This window comes from Prinia subflava, chromosome 2 (assembly GCF_021018805.1).
Source record: "Prinia subflava isolate CZ2003 ecotype Zambia chromosome 2, Cam_Psub_1.2, whole genome shotgun sequence".
Lineage (NCBI taxonomy): Eukaryota > Metazoa > Chordata > Aves > Passeriformes > Cisticolidae > Prinia > Prinia subflava.
Window position 1 is genome coordinate 50,465,677 of NC_086248.1, and position 20,415 is coordinate 50,486,091.

A 20,415-nucleotide genomic window follows, 5' to 3' on the forward strand; every position below is an offset into this window, starting at 1 on the left:
CTAATGAAGATTTTGGTTTATTTTTCTCACCTTCTCTTTCCTTCATTACATGTTATCATCTCCCTAAATTTTCCATTATTTGCAGCTCTTCTTAATTTTCCTCTCTCTGAGCTTTCCTATCCTCTTCCCCTATTTAACCTATTCCTATTTCCTATTTAACCCTTCATGATCTTCATGCATTTGAGCCCCTCCCTTCCATTCATTCCATTCATTCCATTCATTCCATTCATTGTATGAATTTTGCATGCATGACTTTCTTCCTCTCAAGATCTGTATCCTCCTTATTGGGCCTTTTAAAACACACCTTACAACCATGGGGGCACCATCTTCACTTTTTTCTTCTTTGAAATTAAATTTCCTAGAAAAGTTGTGGCAAACTGACCTAGACTACATTAAAATCAAAAATTTTAAAAGGTGGCGTATTCTCCCTAACTTAGATTATCTAGTTATCACTTTGGGATGTCATCTGCACTTCTAGGATATTGTTCATGAAGCTGATCTTAGGAAACTACTTGCTACAAAATTGAACCTACATTTATCAAGTCTGAAAAAAAAGATAACCCTGTATTTTGTTTAGAATTGCTTCAGGAAACTCTGATCCTCAGAGAAAACATGGGCAATTTTCAAAGTGTTGCAAATTGGATTTCTAAAAGCAAGATAAATGAAGTGGTAAAAAATCCCAAGAACATAAAGACAAATATCCTTTTTCTTCCTTACAATATTTCTATAAACTCATAGGTTTCACTACAAATAAAGTATTTGGTGTATGTTTCTCTTTCATATAAAGTTTGATATTGTTGTATAAGTAGTTTTATGTCACCACTTTGTCTCCCGGAAAACTAAGTGATTTTGTTAGACTGTATTTGTCTAAGTAGTTGTCCTAAGATACTGCAAATAATAAATTTACATCTGATTTTTCCTACCACTCACAAAACAGAACTTTCCAAGGAAGATATGTTAAAGAAAATCCCTCACCTAATTTTCAAGGATATTACACCACTTATCTTTGAGTTTGCTGATTTAACAAGTGTTTATTTCTTGAAAACAGACTAAGAGAAATGAAAACCTCTCATCATTCCCTAAACATCTGAGATAATATTTAAGTAGATAATTTCTCTTTAGTAAGCTTTTTTCTTCCATCACTATTCTTTCAACACTTTGTTGCAATTTATGCCTGAGAGACAAAATCCCATTAGCTTGGTATTTCTTCACTGCACATACAATGTTCCGAAGTGGTAGTGAAAAATGTATGGAACTTATGAAAATCCTATCTACCCTCTTTCTCTTTGGCTATTTTAATATCTGATTCAGCATGAAAGAAAACTTGACTTTCGTGCCTGCAGGACTTTTTTTTTTTTTTTTTTTTTTTTTTTTTTTTTTTTTTTTTTTTTTTTTTTTTTTTTTTTTTGATAAGAGGTCATCTAACTGACTTTCCATCCTGTGTACTCACACCAAGTAGAAATTACTATAATTAAGCTATCTTCGGCAGATGTTAACTACTCTGCTTTGGTGATACAACACACAAGACATCCACTAGTCTATCCAGAAGACCTTTGCAACCTCTTGTGAACTTTAGAAACACAGACCATTTCCTAATAACTAATCTCCTTGTTTTCATATAAAAATGAGGGGGTTTTCCCTTCCATTTTCACACAGCAAGTCCTTACTGATCTCTCCAGGACTTTTTTTTTCCCTACAAAACATTTTCATGCAAATAAGGCAATAAAGGTGTGGAATCATCTCATGATAAAATGAAAGACAAGGCTTTATTCTAGAAGGATTACAGCTAATAAAATCAAGCAAATAATTTAGTTCATGGAAACAGTTTTATAAAACCTGTGGAAAAGGATGTATCATCTAGATAATTATGTATTATATATTATAAATTATACATTTTATATTACATATTTTATATATTTCTACATCTGAGATAGGGCAACCCTGCATGTACATATAGACTGGGGAATGAGGGGCTGGAGAGCAGCCCCAGGGAAAGGGACCTGAGGGTCCTGGTCGGTGGCAAGTTGGACATGAGTCAGCAGTGCCCTGGCAGCCAGGAGGGCCAACCCTGTCCTGGGGTGCATCAAGCACAGCATCACAGCTGGGCAAGGGAGGGGATTGTCCTGATCTGGTCTGGGTGGCCTCACCTTGACTGCTGGGGGTAGTTTTGGGTGCCACAATATAAAATAGACATTGAGCCTTAAGAGAGTGCCCAAAGGAGGGCAACAAAGATAGTGAAGGGTCTGGAGGGTCCTCTGGTATGAGGTCACTTGGCCTGTTCATTCTGGAGAAGAAGAGAAGGGACACTTCCTTGCAGTCTACAACCTGTTTGTGAGGGAAAGAGGAGGAGCAGGCACTGATCTCCTCTCTGTGGTGACAGTGACAGGACCTGAGCAAATGGCCTGCAGCTGTGACAGGGAAGGTTTAGGTTGGATATGAGGAAAACTTTCTTCACCCAGAGGGTGATTGGGCACTGGGACAAGCTTCCTAAGGAAATGGTAACTGCACCAAGCCTGACAGAGTTCAAGAAAGCATTTGGACAATGCTCTCAGGCACACAGTGTGACTATTTGGGATGGTGCTGTGCAGGATCAGGAGTTGGAGTCAATGATCCTTGAGAGTACCTTCAGTTTATTCTGTGATTCTGTGATCATTAGATATTCTCTGAGCACCCAGCATGATAGCTAGAGTAGGACATTTACCTGCTGCTTTAGTATTAAATAAAGGTAAGCATGTGTACATTTTTTTAGCCCAAATGTTCTGTATTTCGTCTTTAAGGTGTTCTAAAGTGGAGGAATAATTACTTATCTGCTGCCATTGCTAACACTTGCAGGCTTTGTTTCCAATGAGTTATAGCTTAGACCAGATGGCCAGATATTCACATAAATGGAGTTTTCAGTAAATAAGTCACCTGAAACCAAGGTGTCAGTTATGGCCCATGAGCTGTAGCCTGTGTTGTGAGAATGGAGTTCATTCCTGCAGACACACCCATTCGATGTGAGGGAGCACACATCAAACTTTCCCAATCTGCTCCTTGCTGCATGAGCACAAAAGTGTGACATTCTCTGAGCCATTGCTCTGCCGAGGTCGAGCCCGCCGGGGAGAAGTTCATGGACACTATAACACGTCAGCCTCACAGTGCTTGTGTGCAGCCATGCTATATGCCCATTTGCCTTTCAGGATCAGAAAAGGTCTCCTATCCACCAGACTCCACTGAGACCCCAAAATCCACACCTAAACTGGATATTATGGAGTTTTGCATTCAAGCCTTAAACTTCAGTATATTCTAACAAATCAGTTTTGAACATCGTCTCTCCTTGTCCCCAGAACCAGGTGTTAAATTGTACCAAAGTCTTACACTGTTATGCTTCATGGAGCTTTCTCTTTGTCACATATGACAGTCCACTGCAAGACATATGTGTAAAACCTAACCTGCACAAAATTGTAACTTTATGTTTTGTCCACAAAAGAACTGATTTTTTGCCTTTATTTCTCCTTCTACAAGATCTGAGGTTGTGAGTGTTGTTCTACAAATTGAAATATCTAGGACCACGAAGCACTTGAATTTTATTCATCTTCCTTTCACTTTCATTTCAATATATTTCTTTAATTTCAATATATCATAATCATATTAAGAACCACCACAGTTAAACCAATTAGTTCTGTCGATAACTGTGGTTTTTTAAATATTTGCTGCTTGCAAAGTTAAATTCTTACTTGAACTTAAGGAAATATATAGAAATATTTTTGGAAGGCAGGGTTATTCTGAAGAAGAAATTAATATTACATTTAGATGATGGTGTTCATATGTTTCAGCTCTCAGAAATAATATTTTTATGGTTTCTTCTGTGGTTTCCAATTTCCCATACCTATCTCTTATGTCAGGATGCTTTTTTTACTGTTTGAGTTGTAATCTATTGTTCAGCTCTGTAAATTTCTGGCGATATATCCAAATAATGTGATTTCTAAAGCAAAAGAGAATGTGATGGAATTACCCATGCCTACATTATTTCTTCATATTAGTGTTGCTTTAATACTGTGCAGATTCTTGGACTTCATATACCATTAATTTCAACTTACATTCTTAATCAAAATTCTAAGAGGCAGAGGGCCTTAAAGAGAAAATGAACCCTGCAAAGCAGAAGAAATGTTGCTACACCTTCCCTTACCCTCAGGCATGTAGGCACTAAAGCTTTTTTTATTTCTTGAAACATTTATTTAATGTAAAAATTGTAAGTTCTTTTTTTTGTCCCCCCAAAATGCATTTTACAAGACAGCAATGAATGAGCAGGTTTTAGGGGATTTGCTTTAATAAATGTAATGCGTGATGAGCTGCTGTCCTCAGATATTGCCTCTGATCAAGCCCTGTATACTATACATAGAAAGGTGAGTTGACATAACTCTTAGAACAGCATTTTTCAGCAAATTGTCCTGTCAAATAGGAAAATTTTATTCAAGCCTGCAAATGCGATAAGCCTGACCCTCCAGCTCTGCTTTGAAAGGTCATTTTGATTAGTACAGGCAAAACAGGAAAGTGCCTGGAGTCTTTTGGCTTTTACTAGCCAAATGGCCTGATTATTTTGAAGTGTAAAGCATGTACAAGTCCTGCTGAACTCAATGAGAGCAGTGGGCATCACAGATTCCTGATTTTCATCAGACCAGGCATTTCCTCATTTCATTCTCTCTTCTCCATTCCCTCCCAGCTCTTTTCTTGCTATGAAAATGTAATGGCCTTTTGGACAAAGAACCTGCATTCATGATCCAGTAAATATAATGATTTTGATTTCAAGGTTGTATACTGAGAAAACTGTTAAAGTTTCCTTTCAATTCATCAGAACTGAATTATGTTTCAGACAACATACCGAGTGGAACAGAGGCCCCTTACATCATCAGCCACAGCCAACTGGCAATGGAGCTAAACTATGTAAAAGCACAGGGTTCTGTGAGGTTAAATTCATTATGAATTATCCATAAAGCATCACACTCAGATTTAGCCTATGAAACTAAGGTTCTTAGCTCTGTTCTAAAATTATACAGGATTGTCATCAAATTACCTTTCTCAGGAAATTAAAATTTCACTCTCCTAATATTCAGCCAAGTTGTTTCTCAAGAAGGATGAGAGGATGGAAACAAGGGCTTAGAAAAAAGAAGAAAAAATTGCAGCTGTCTTAAATGCAAACGTTTTTTAAACAAAGTAAATTTAAAACTAGCTATTATTATTTTAGATACAAAAGAACATCACAAGCTTGGAACAAATTATACTCAACCAGAACTTTTTAGTCATAGAAAAATAGTGGTTTAATTAGTGTAGAACAGTTAAAGCATTGTATGCCATTTCTGTAGAAATACTTGTATATTTACTCATATCTGAGAGTAGAAAATCTACCCATGTATAATTTACATATATTTTTATACTCTACACAAACGAACATTTCTATCCAAAGATGACTAGACCTACCCTATGGTTCATATTTTTCTAACGTCATTCATTGAAATAATTTTACCAATATAAAACTGGATGTAGTCATAGCAGAGACTTCAAAGTATGAGCTCAAAAACATTTCTTGCCATTTTAAAAAGCCATTCTGTTTCTCTGTGCAGTGGATTTATGACTTGCATCTATTAGTTTGATTCTTTCATCTACTTCTCTTTTCCCTTTATATTAATTTCATATTTCAGATGCACTCTTTCTGAATCTATAAACTCTTTTAAAATTATTTAGAAACAAATGATTGAATAAGAAGCCAATGTGACAGAAAAAAAATGGACATATATAGACATTTTAGGCCTGTGACTAGCCCAGAGCGAAAGGAGATGAATCTTGTTTACATTTCTTCCAAAGAATAATAGGAATGAAGGACAGTAGTGGCAGAGGAGGACAGCCAAGAAAAACACACTGCATTGGGAGCTGTGATTATACATTTTACTCAGATTCATTGATGGTGTTTTTAGGGATACTTCCATTTTATCAAGACTTTTAAATCACCTACAGAATGGAATAGGAGACAAACTGCATCACAGTGTTGGCTTGAGGTTGCCTACAAGGGAATTGCTCAGAGAAAGGCTATCACAGGATTTTTTCACTTCAGTGGGAAGAGGGGGGATTAGCATGACTTGATATGAAGATATTTCAGTGCTGACAAGTATCAGTGTAATTGGAGTAGCTCAGAAATTGGACGAGATGGTAAATAATTTAAAGCACAATGTGCTATTATGCACTACAACAACTCTAAAAAACCTTGATAAACTGGGCCTTTACTTAAAATGTCAGAGTAATCTAAAAAAATCTATAATCTGTCAAAGGTGTACAGTGTGTCTGTGATGTTTTTATTGAAAAGAAATACTTTCAGATCAGGCTTGAGAGCAGATAAAAGTGGAAACATGTGGAGAGGGGACACATGAGAAAAAATAAAAATGTATTTATTTGAATAAAATTGGAAACATTCAACATATTATTGAATATACATAGTTGCAAAAAATTAAAGATAATCTTACAGATTTAAAGATGATAAGATACAGTTTATTGTATAAAGGAAAGTGAAAAAGGAAAAAAAAACCCAATCCAGTGAATATTTTGTATCCCTTACAAGGTAATCAATGAAAAGGTTGTAGAATAATAACATATTAGAGAGGTTGAAGGTATCTTCTCACAGTTTCTTTGTGTGTCGTAAGAATGAGGGAGAAATGAAGAAGAAAACAAGACCTTCCTTTTATTCCTAGGGATAAAAAATTATTGACATCTCAAGAAAGTCAACTATTCCAATGTCTGCTTAAGCAAGGCCAGCTGCAGCAAGTTGCCCAGGACAGTGTACAGCCTTTGAATATGTCCAGATGGAGATTCCATGACTTTTCTGGCCAACCTTTTCTACTATTTGACCACCTTCACAGTAAAAGAAGATTTTCTTTTGTTAGATGCAATTAACAATGCTGATAATCAAGAATCTGAATTAGGACAAATTCTTCTTTTGGGATCAGGCTTGATGTCCAAAGGGAAAATAACTAACTGAGAGCACCCATGGTGTTCCATCCCAAAGATCTAGCTTTATAGATGCACATTATTCACAATAAGAACACAACAGCAACACAGTTTTCTAGGATGAAGGAAAAGAGAACAAACTCATGTTTTTGTATTGTTGTCTTCTTGCAAGAAGACTGCTTGCTCACCTGCAACTGGTTGAATTCCTTTATCATTTTTGTGCCCCTTTAAAGAACGCACTGTTTTCCTGGGTGTTAAGGGAGTCCTGTCCTCTGAGATGCATGTTATAGAGAACATGTTACCAGTATTTTAAAGGGTTCAGACAGTTTAGGAAGTAAGACCAAAAGAGCCTGCTTACATTAGGTCAGAACAAGTCCATCATATAAGATAAGGAACAGGAAAGACCAGACAGACCAAAGAGTTTGCAGCATCAGACTACCTTGCAGTATTTTGCAGAGAATTAATTAGGTAAATTTTGCTGTCTAAAGCAGGGGAAATCAGACACAGTACCAGTCTATTTGGGAGCCTTGTCAGTCTCTTCAAAGAGAAAATTTGTCTGTATATCAAATCCAGCAATCAGCATAGCTTTGTGACCAAGACACAACAGCCAACCTGAGAGGGTTTTCACTATGTAATTTCACTTTTTTGATAGGATGAATATGAGAAATCATACAGGAAAAGATAATAAACACATTAGACATATGACAAGGAAAATCCCTCCCTGAGTCCCCTGATGGACTGAGAAGGATATGCTAGAAGGAAATTTGACATGTTGACAACTCACAGACATAAGACTACCTTATATCTTTGTAATTGTGTCCCAGGAAGGCTGGAGCAGATAATACTGTGTGACTTTGAAATCATGGGATACCAGACCGTTTCACACATGATTTTCATTGCTGTTTGAGTTTCAGATGCTGAAGATGTATCTGGATGGCTGTAATGTTTACACAGTGTGTGCACTGGGTCTTGTTTGAGCTGTCGTGGAGTTTAAACCCTGAGCTAACTTGGCTTGGTAAGTGTACCTATGTACTGGAGCTGCACAGGGGTAGGAGAAGGAAAACATGGAGCAAAATGCATACAGATTATCTATGGCTCCACAAAGGACATAAAAAGATAAGTTTGTGCTATTTCTAAAGTAGTCTTCACATAATTAGGTAGCATAGACAATGTATTTTTTTTACCTATAGGCACTTTTCAGTATGAAGTACATGCGTATATCAGCTTCCATCCTCTCTACTCCCCTAAATATCTGGTTTGGTTTCCACTTACTTTTACAGCTTGCTAACGTATCAAGCTTGGCATGTCAAGAGCATGAGTTCCAAAGAAATGCACATAAGAGTATGTATTTAAAAGCAATTTAGCACACATAAGGAAGTAACCAAGTCCTACTAGGACTTTCCAATGTTACTAGCTACTGAAATCCCCATGAAATCCTCTTAGGTGGTATTTGTACTTTCAGGTATACAAAAATGGTCTCTAGCTTTAAGCAAGGCTGCAGTATAAAAAACTGTTTGATTTATAAGTGATTTAACAGAATCCTGAATGTATTTGACATGAAGATTTCAGAAAATAATTGCTTAGTTTCAGAAGACATCCTTTTGGGGTTGGCTAGCTTAACATATTCCTAAAAAAATATTTACGACAATGGGAAAAGCTCAGATGGAGAGTTGTTCAGACTATTATGTTGCCACCAAGAACTGTTTTTTTGCTGTTTCCAGGGATATCAAGTTTAGACTTAACCAATGTATATTCATTTAAAATCCAGATTTGTCCTGAGCATTAGGTAATTTCCCATCAAAAATGAAGGACGAGCTTTATAACTGTAATTTGAGAGCTGCTGATGGATTCACATTTTACTGAGTTAGAGAACTAGTATGTTTTATCTGAGCGTTTTGTATGCAAATTCTCAATTTTTCAACAGAACCATTCAAAAAAAAAAAAAAAAAAAAAGACAAGTCCTTCTAAAAAATGAAAGGAAGACACCCAAAAATCTACTGAAGATACATGTTTTTTCCCAAAAAAACTTGAGAGGGAATTTGGACTTTCTTTGCCTTCAATATAACTGGGCTGTAGAGCAAACTGAAGAAACAAAAATGAAGGCATAAAACCTGCCCCAAACAATCCAACTGAAATTTAAGCACAATTCCCAGCGAGGCATTAGTGTGTGTTTGAAATAATATCTTGCATAGAGCAACTCATGCCTTCTGTTCACAAACTCTGAAGCTCTGAATTACACACAGTATCCTGCAAACAAATATTTTGTATCCCAGTGATCGTCCACTTCTGCATCTCAAGAATTTAAGCAAATCAGGTAATCTGTAAAACATTAAAACCTGCTCAGCACCATCAGGAAAGTCAACATTTGGACTCAAGGACTGGTATTCAGAGATTCTGGTTACAACATCATTGTAGCTTGCTATGCACTAGTAATGGAGCTACCACTCCCTGTTTCTCTCCCAGGGGGGCAAAACACTCTCCCAGCTAACACAAATCAGGAGGCTTGCTGAGTTGCTGTTGGCAAGGCACTTTTCAGACCCTCTGGTAGAAGGTCTGTTCTGAATGCTGTGTTTCATCAATATACAGATTATAAAGCATATTTGTCAGATGGTGGCAGGTTTTGATCTATGGTCTAAAAGTAATCAGATCCCAGAATATTTTGCAGGGGCAAGACTTCAAGAGAAATTACTCTTGATGGAGCACCTTAGACAAGCAACCCATTTTTACATGTTAATTTACATGCTGAAGCACAATATAAATGTTAAAATCCTAGATGACTTTGGAGCAGAAGAAAAATGTTCTCTTGTACTCCCTTCTGATCCAAACTTACGTATAGCCTCAGTACTTACTCTTTTTTCAGATCTCTGGCATTTCTTGGGCTTCCATCACAGGCTCTAAATAAAAATTCTAGGGCACAAAGAACAATTCAGTGACAGCTTAAGGCACCTTGCTTCTCATATAAAAACTGCCAAAATCAGCCTATTACAAATTAGTTGAAATAACAATAGATGTTATACCTTCAATTTTATGAATGTTCTTTCAAAAATACTCTATTTTTAAATGGGAAAAACCCCACCCAACACCTATATAAGTCCCCCAAAACAATTAATTGGACTGCAGAGTGAATGACTGGTTCTGCAGTTTGGTTGAAACAAGATCCTAATTGCCTGTGGATGGGAAGGATAAAGGTCTATAGTAACACATCTGCTGGAAATAAAACATCCTTAAAGAACTGTGCCTTAAATATCTGAGGGTATTTTGAATGAAAGATTTAATTGCCATTTTCACACTAATACAATCACATCAGAAGGGGAAAACAGACATAATTTCCCTAATTATATCTGCCAAAAAAGCTGAAGAAATTCTATTTGCATTACTGAAGTAAGAGAATATAAGTGTATCTATGAGCAGCTGGTTAAAACTTTCAGATGGCAAATTATGCATAGACACTTAAATGAGTTTTTACATGTCATGCTGTGATGAAGGGAATGTCTTCCAGCTGGGATGTAGTCAGAATAGCTGGTAAACTTTATCACAGTATTATTTATCATTGTATTACTGCATCAATAATTTGAAAATATGACTATATCTTTTTTAATACCCAGCTTCCTCTGCTGGGCTCTGTGAGCTAAAAGCATAATTGCTGAATAGCATAGAGATTCCCTGAAATCCAGCCTTTTATTTCTCTGTTATGCTACTTCATTACCTTACTTTACTTCTAACAATATTTCTTTAAAAATTAGGCATAGGGAGTTCAAGCTCATTGACATTAAACAGATACCAGTTGTATTTATTGTTAACTTAGTTTCTGGTTTACAAAAGAAAAATATTAATTCAGGGCAAATTTAAATATTAATCATATGTGAATTTGACGTTTACTGAAGAACTGCTACAATCTACCCTATCTCTCCCTTTCATTCCTCTTAGCTTTCATTTTTATGATTTACACAGTTTTATTTATTTTCTGACCACCTGCTGACTCAGCTACTGACATACTTTAATTTAAATGAGATCTTTCACTGACATTAGTGGGAGAAATATGTGCAAAGAGACTTCCTTGAACCAGGAAGAATACAGAACAAGACAGAGACAGGATTAGCAATTATGAATACCTGATTATATAGGTTAGATAAGTGCTTAGCTTATTCAGATTCAGCAATTCTTTCTTTAACTGCTTTGACCTGTATGTCTATTGTAATTGCCTGGTGATTTCTACAAGGAATGAGTAAGCTTATCCAATAAAGTGAAAAAAACCCAGACACTTGGAGGACACAGAGACAAAAGTGCATATAGAAATACATATAACACACACACATACACACACACATCTCCTTTTTTTTGATATAGATATATATCTATATCTATATATCTATATATCTATATATCTATATATCTATATATCTATATATCTATATATCTATATATCTATATATCTATATATCTATATATCTATATATCTATATATCTATATATCTATATATCTATATATCTACATATCTATATATCTATATACCTATATATCTATATATCTATATATCTATATAGATATGTAGATATATAAATTTGTATATATATATATATATATATATATGTATAGTTTTTCTTGTCTTACTCCTACTTGAACTTCTTGTAATCAGTATAAGAAATAGGATATTTGCCTAACTGAACTCCTGATCTGCAACTGTGTGGCTATGCTTTGGTTCATAAGTTGTCTCAAAAATTCAGGCATCATTTACTCCATTTTATGGCAGTGGTTTCCATATTATGTTCCATTCTATGTGCCCATAGAAATTATTTTCACCTACTTACCAGGCTGATGATAATGGGATATATGATTCTCTGACTCTATTTGTTAAAAAGTTTTCCAAGTTCTGGATCTGTTACTTGGTTTTGGGACACAATTTCTCATAGTTTCGATTATTTTAAGTCATGCTTTTCTTGTGTTTTCCTCATTGATATCTTTAATTATTAATTCTTTATTATTTTGTTTTCAGAAGCTTCATTTATCAAGGCCTTGTGAGCTCTTAAATTTGTAAATATTTTTTTATCAAATCTTTCATCAGAACTAGCCACTCTCATAATTTTAAAAAGATATTAGCAGAAAGAATCCCTTTTTTTAAATTTCCATTGACTTCTGTGACATCTACTGTCAGACATTTTATGGTTTCTTAAAAAATAATTGGTTTACTATTACACAATATCACAAGGAAGATTCAACACATATAGTTTCAGATCTTTGTTTTTTACAGACTTGGTTTTGAAAAGTTTCCATAAATAATCACCATACCAACAGATGAAGCTTTTGAGATCGATTAATAACTATGTTAAAGAGTTTAACTGTCAAGCTGACATCATTCCAGCCACAGAGAATGATAACGTATGAATCAATAAGTAAAAAGTTTTGCCTGGTTATACAGACTGCTGTCTCAGTTTTGGGTTTGATCTGTCATTGCGTGTCAGCATTTTAAAACAGTCACATAGTAAATAGTAAAAATGAAAGAAAAATCATCATTTGTCTTGAACACTAGAATGTATGCACACTTTAATAACTACCTAGAAAATAAATAGTAAGTAGCAAAACCTGCCGCAAACCTTGGCAGATGAAACTTGGTGCCCTTATTCATAAATCTATCAACTTCCAACTGAGTCAGCATTGTGCTAGCATGAGAGTCATTCTCATCTTTCTAAAATTAATTCCCTTGTGAAGAAAACATGAGTTCAGGGGATATACTTGATTAAATATGGTTACATTTTCACATCTGCCCTGGATTTTGGAAGGGCTTTTTCTGCTGTCAGTAAATAAGCAAACTTCTGACCATTTTTTTCTTACTGGTAAAAAATGTGCAATCCATGGAGCTTGTGTTATGTTATGTCCCAGGAACAAAGGAGTGCCATGGTGAATAAGAAGACACTTTAAAACCACCAGAGCTATCTCTTACATTCTGTATTGGCTGACTGAATAAATGAGGTGAGTTTTAACACACTATGTATTTTGTGTACTTCAGTTTGATTGCATATTTTAGTAAGACCTCACTGTTGCAATAGTAAAATGTTCTCATTGAAAATGCAGTTGGTTTTCCAAAGTTGTTGGAAAACAGCATTGAGGCATGATACTCCTAGTCAATGGCAGTTGATTGGTTCAGCTGTCTTTATGAGAAGCATTCATTTATGAGTAAACAGCTGGACTCTCCAGAAGCTGATCTGCACCTGTGCTGTCTTCAACACGCCCTGTTGGTAAATTCATTTCATTGGTTTTGCAACCTAGAGGAAAACTAAACCTGAAACCAAAATGGAATAGAGGTACTTGGTTTTGCAAGGACTGCCCACCAAGGATTCAGATCCTTTCTACTACCATCACCTTTGCATAATGAAATCACTGATAAGACAAAAATTAATCGTATAAAATGCTGGCAAAGCCATCAGCTAATCTTGTCTCCTCCTAGAACTTTTCCCACTCTTCCCTGGAAGTGTGTTTGCTCTTCAGCTTCCATGACAAGCTCGGGAAAAGGAGCTGATCCTAATCATGACTGACAACTTCCTCATTTAATTAGTTTTGAAATTCCAAACGGACAAGCAGTTTTCCTGAGATTTTTTTAGGAAAGTTTTGTACAGACTTTAGTGGCTATATTCATGGGGAACAGAGGAGGCACTGGAAGGGAGAAAGGAGGCATTTAATGATTCCACCTGTTAGTGTGCACAAGACTGCGTGATTATCCATTTACAGCAGCCAAAATGGAAACAGCTGTCCTAGAACAATTTAGAACTTTATCCTTCACTTAACTGCGCAAATAAATAAAAATCCATTTCCAAAGCAAATTATTCTGGATACCAGCTAAAGGTATTTAACAAGTTATTTGTACTAAGGCTTTTGAAGTATTCACATTAATTCATATGTTTATCTTAAAAATAATTGCATGAGCTTTGATGTATACAAAGCTATGGGACACACAGAATGCAGGAAGGCATCTCCAGCACAACTGGGTGCAACTACCTAAATGCAGCTCAGCAATCAGCTTCCCTTGTTGCTGCTTTTCTAAGAGTCTGGATAAGAGATTGCCTGTGGTTGATGCCATGGTGCTTTGTAATGTGTCTCTGTCTGAGTATCTTTAAAGACATTTAAATGCTCAAAAAATATTATTTGGAATGCCTTGAGCTAGTACAGCCTGTCTACAGACTGAAACAACAGCTGTCTCATGTATTTTAAAAGTGCTGTCTCTACTGGTTTCCTCTCAGTATGAAAAGAAAATTACAAACATTAAAAGCCTTTTGGTACACAGAGATTTTGTACTTTTTTTGCCTGCAGTGCAATGCATTATGCTTTGAATTTAATCCCAAAGGTTCTGCTGTCTAAAGCAACAATGTGCATTTGGGAGGAAGTAGTTTTCTGAAGATGCAGAAAAGAAAGACACAGTGACCTGTGTCTTTCATGACAGTGTCACAGGGTTTTTGAAACCAGCATGGATAATCCAAATATTTTAGCAGTAAGAAATCTGCAACAGCTTTCTTTTCTTAAAAACCATGTGCTGCCCAAATGCCTCAACAGCACTTCTGTGGCGAGATGGGTGAATTCTCTTACCCCAAGCTATTATGGAACATCTGCTTCAATAAAAGATTTGAGGAACTCCCCAGTTCTCTATTCTCTCTTCTGCTCCCCACAGAGTGTGAAGACAAAGAGGATTTATTTGAAGCTGTGCTATGTCTTTAGACTACTTGAAAACCAAGGGAATTCTGTACAGGCACTCTATTTCCATATGAACTAATTATTTTGTCCAACTGACTGACTTCTCTCTCCAGACACTTTTTTATTAGTTCTACTTAATATTGTCACTCAGTTCTCTATTTTGTATTTTCAGTACCTCCTCTTCATCATGTCCCATGATGTATTTTTTCAATTTGAAAGGTCTTCATCTCCTTGGGAGATCCCTTGTAGTTTAAAGAGGTTTCAACTCATTTATCAACTCTTTCCTCAGCAAGTATGTTTATAGAGTCATCTTCCTGTTCACAAGTTTCCATGAAACTTTAAAAATTATATTAATTAATTATTATAATACAGTTAAAATTTAACTTTCAAATCAATTATAATTATTAATTATTTATTTAAAATTATTGATTATAATTATTTATTATTTCTAGTTATGTTTCTTTATTAACTAAAACTGAAATTAGGTAACAAGTTAAAAATGTGTTAAGGAGAACATGCGGGCAGAATGAAGCACACATGTACAAAAATTTTTGAGTCTTCAGTCGTGAAGTATTCATACAGGAATAGGGAAAATACTGTCTTCCAGAAAAAGGGGTAGGGTGACCTTTTTAATGTTGAAACAATCTACTTAGAAATGGCAATAATAATAAACTCTTGAAAAAATTAAATTATGATCAAATAGCATGAGTCATTTTCCTGCTTTGAATTATTTGGTAGTTTATGGTGACAGGAAGCTCACTCATGGCTTCTCAGAATAAGACTAGGGGCTTTCCTGAATTTGTTTGATGCAGCTTTGCTGTACAGAGTTACTCAGACACTCAAGGTCTATTTCTATCTGGGACACTTCATCACATTGCAGAGTGATAATATAAAAGCAAACAAAACCCCCCCATCCTTGTTTTGTAATGCAGCACAAAAATAATATGAATTATGGCTTAGCTCAGGTAGATGATATTAAATATGATGTCCCTTAAAAGCCTAGAGGGTTTAAATCACTGCAATAGTGTACATTGTAATGGCTTATGATGCTGTATGAGAAATGATCAGTGCTTCTCCTGCCTGTAACGCAGAAGAAAAATTTCCACAGTGGTGATGTGCTATGAACATAGTGAGCCCATAATTTCTCACATTCAGCTTAATTCTTAGCCTGAGTTTAATGAGCACAAAGCACACAGAACTGGTGAAAAGGACATTGGAAGGTTTTCTAGTGGGACTTGTTTTTTCAGATCTTGTCCAATCCTCCTTTTGACTAGAAGGTACTTTGCAAGTTCATCGTTATTCTAAAATATGTTGTTAAATGTTAATTAAGAAAAGAGAGTGACTCTAACTTTTAAACCAGTTTAGCTAAAATATATACTTGTTTCCTCATCCTAAACCAGCCTGAGATTGCAATACCTCCCTCCATAAGAATATTTTTCCCCATATTTTCATGAAAACTAACTTTTCTATGTTGTTCTAGTTCAATTGACTATGATTTTGTATTTCAGTGAATAGACACTACTAGTCATTACACTAGTTGGTTCAGCCATAATAAACAGAAGCAGCTCGAGGTCTCCATCAACTACCAGAGAACAACTGGACCGTAGCTGAGCTGTCATCATTGCTGCAGTGCCAAATCCAATTCTTTGGTCCCAATAAATAAATAAATAAATACATAAATACATAAATAAATAAAACTTAAGACCAAACAATTCAGAGTCATGTTAAAAAAATTAATTCCTATCTGATTCAAGAAATCCTTTGACACTACCTGGTAGAATGAACCGAATTTTACTGCAGGTTGCATGTTTCATGATCACAAACTCCAGAACTTTCACTAAAAAATATGTAAGGTCTGGACATAAAAGCAAGAAGGTTTAAGCAATAATAGTAGAGAGTAGGTACAGATCTGCCTTGCTATTGCCATATCACACAACCTACCACACAGTGCCAGGTGATGTGAAAATTATGTTCTTTGAAGAGGTCAATAAAAGCCTTATGAACATTCTGCTTCAATAAGTCTTTTCTAGTGTCCACAGCAGAACTGTGTTAAAGAATCTTTCAAAGATATTTGCAGAGTGTATCTAAATGAAAGTGCTTCAATCTTCCAAATAGGAGGTAGAAAACATTTTAGCAGTATTTATTTACTCCTGAATGTTTGTTGAATAAATGAGACTGCCAGAAGTGTACTGTGAACTGCTCATTAATCCTTGCTCAGTTTCATAGTTGCAGAAGTTTGGCTTTTTTGGGAGAAAACTGTATTTCCCTGTAATATGAAGAACTTTAAATTATGTGCTTTGATGTTTTTCAAAATATGAAGTGTTAGCAAATATTCAATATGAGATGACTGGAAATAGAGGGTAGTGTGCAATTACACTGTGCCATATATTTTCCTGAAATAAATAACAGCTGGCCACTTATCCTATTATCTGGTTTTATTTTCAGTGAAAAAACTATTTCATGACATATTTACCACTGACTGTCTAAGAAGGTCAAGGTTCTCTTATTCTCTGACAAACCACCACTGAAGCTGAAAACACGAATCAGAATCTGTTTTTCTAAGAAATAACAATACAATGAGGAAAGAAAATGATCTTAGGTTTGATTGAAAGCTTATTGGCTTAAGAAAAATGTTGCTATAAGTAATTCTAAAACTATAGAAAATCAAGGTTTGGATCATTATACCTGGGCCAAAAATAAATTACTCAATTTCATATCCAAAGGAAGAAGAGAAATATTGTCTTTTATGTAAGCATTTGCGCTCTGCTATTGCCATATAATGAGCTATAGGAATTTTAGAAAATGAGGCTGTGTCTTGTAAATCATCAAAAGTCCATGATGGGTAGTGAGGGGTAGTTTTCTTAGAAAGTTAATCGAGCTTACAATCCTATTAATAGTTGTTAGTTAATGTTGTTTTCTAGGATTACTGATCAATCAGTGCTGTATCTGTTTTGCAGCCATGGCACTGCCTTTATCGGATAGGATTTTATTCTCATATTCTAGATAAGATAAAAAATGTGTTTCCTTTTGTGTATAAGTATACATGAGAACCATGATAAAGAGCTAAAACTTCAGAAGACAGGTGCAATACAGTGAAGGACAAATCTGTGCAAGTTTACTTTGCCTGACTATATTGCATTTAAGTCTTGTCTTGGAATTTGTGTTTCTAGTATTAGTTATATCCAAATATTTCAACTAAAACTTTCATCAAACAGCATTACTGTTTGAAGTACTGGGCTTCTGCTCCACATGCTTTGGCTTTGAACACTGAATCTAACACTGTATCTGTCTGACAGAGACTGTGAAACCAGCATTATAACTTCTGATCATTATTGATCTGGTGTACATGACTAAAAACTAAGATATCTTTGCTACTTTTATGAACTGCTGGAGTTTACCATATTTTTACCACACTTCAAATTTATTTGCAGTTGTTCTCTAATAGAAATTTCTGATTCATATTATCTTCAAAAAACTTCAAATGTAAATGTTTGGATTTTTTTTCTCTCCCCAGAATGTCCATCTGCATGATTGGTAGTGACATAGTATGCTGCTAGTAATGTTACTTACTATCCAGTCAAGAGCATGACCATATCTATGGATGTTTCATATCTACTCCACCTACTCAAAATTCTTTCTTCTTCTTCCATACTAGTAGATGACTTTTGAAACTTATAGAAAAAGTGCACATAGACAAACATAAAAGCAGTAACTGAGGCTATCAGATTTAGAGGGAAGTGAGAGACAGGAACAAGGCACAGAATAATGATATCAACTATATGTGCATAGTCTGTTCCTTGCAAAGTTTTAAAGTCCTAACTTTAAAATACAACTTTTATGTGTTGTGATTGTATCCTTTTTAGGAGCCTTAACAGAATCTTCTCTGGTTTGGAGATGGAATTTGTTTCCCTGTGGAAGACTGCTCTGCACATCAGAACAAAATTTGGTGTCTCTGACTGTGGATGGAACTTTGGTTTCTCAACTGAACTGAATGAAGTAAAAGTCACTTGCACCATAGATCTTCTACAGTTCCTGTTAAAATGAGTCTCGCTGGACTTACCCCTCAGACTATCCACAGGTGGTATATAAGAAATACTTCACTGGTATTGCTAGTACACAATGAAAATCTTACTATTACTGCTAGTCCACCAATAGCCAGTTTTTAACCAAATTTCTTATGCTAGAAGACTACTTCTTTTACCAGGTTATCTCCAGATGTTACTGAAACCGCTTATGGAAAAGAAAATCATTAAGGGTAAAATAAGGGTAAAGAGATCTTGACTGTATCTTGTATATAAATTCAGCCTCCATATAATAATTCATTTGAAGTTACGTAAAACTTGGCAAGGAGCCAAGTTTGTCCCAATGGCTGATAATTTCTTTCTCTGGTTATTAGATTCCTGTATTTACAATCATTTCTCATTCTCCTGATGTAATGTCATTTCTTGACAGACCACCCATGATCATTTCATTTTCTCCACTGAGAAAACTGTGCCAGTCTATTCCTCTTTAATGAAGGAGCCATATATCACAACTTTTTAAAATCCTGATAAGCAATCAGATTTGATAATCCTGTAGTTCTTAACATACACTGCTGTAAGAAATTAAGCAGATTTTTAAAAGCTACTACATTTTTTAATAATCTTTTGACTTTCCTTATCATTTTTCCAGGCATATAAACAATATTGCTTTAAATACTGTGTACAGAACTTGAGTGGACACAATAAATTCAGAGGCAGTTTAAAACCTTGGTAACCTTCCCCTTGACAAGTTATCTAGCAATATTTATAGTTGGGAAATACAATTCAACCAGTAATCCAAGGAGGTTTTGCAGTCTCCATGACTAGAGATATTCACAATTTACGTAGATAATGTTCCTGTCTAGCATTGAATTTAGTCCTTTTCTGAACTGGTGCCTGGGGAGGATGATCCTTTGAGCTGCCCCCCAACATGAATTATTCTATGGAACTCTGATTTTTTAACCTTGCTACATGGGGGCATTTTAGTCAAATTGCATATACAGATGAAAGTTCTGTTGCTCAGACAGTTTTCAAACAAGGAATTCAGCATCCAGCTTATCTGTTCAGAATACACCAAGTTTTTATGAAAGCACTCCAGTTAAAGGACATATTTTTGTATCTATAGATGACTTCTAATTTTTGTCACTTTAATCTTTCAGAGTATTTATTTCAGATTAAAAATCTATAATAACACAGGATCTACCTTGAAGATTTTAATCTGAACTCTCAAAATTTACAGTATGTGCCTAGCACCTTTCAGGGTGTCAGGTTAATTTCTGATTTCTACCAATTTAGTGGAACTTGGACAAAACTTTGGCCTTTCTCAATTACTTCTCAAAACATAGAGGAATGAACATTTTTATTTGGTTTTTGTGATTGAAACATACTTTTGTATCATGGGTAAAAAATTATGATCATAATTAAATTTTTGTCAGAAGTAATAACTTCATCCTCAATTTAACTTCAGTCTTGAAGAGAATAACTATATATTTCTGTGGAACTATAATAAAAATAATACTTGTTATAACTGTACATTAATTTACTTAAAATATTTGTACACCTTTTTTGCTTTTATTTTCTGAAAATATTTTAATAAAAGTGAACATTAAGCCAACATTGCAGATCATTTGTGGCAAGTGGTTTTAGATCATAAATACAAGTATTCACATTGCTAACCTGATTATCAATATTTATGTTTGGCATTTAGGAATATTAAACAATGCCTTGAGATAAACTTTT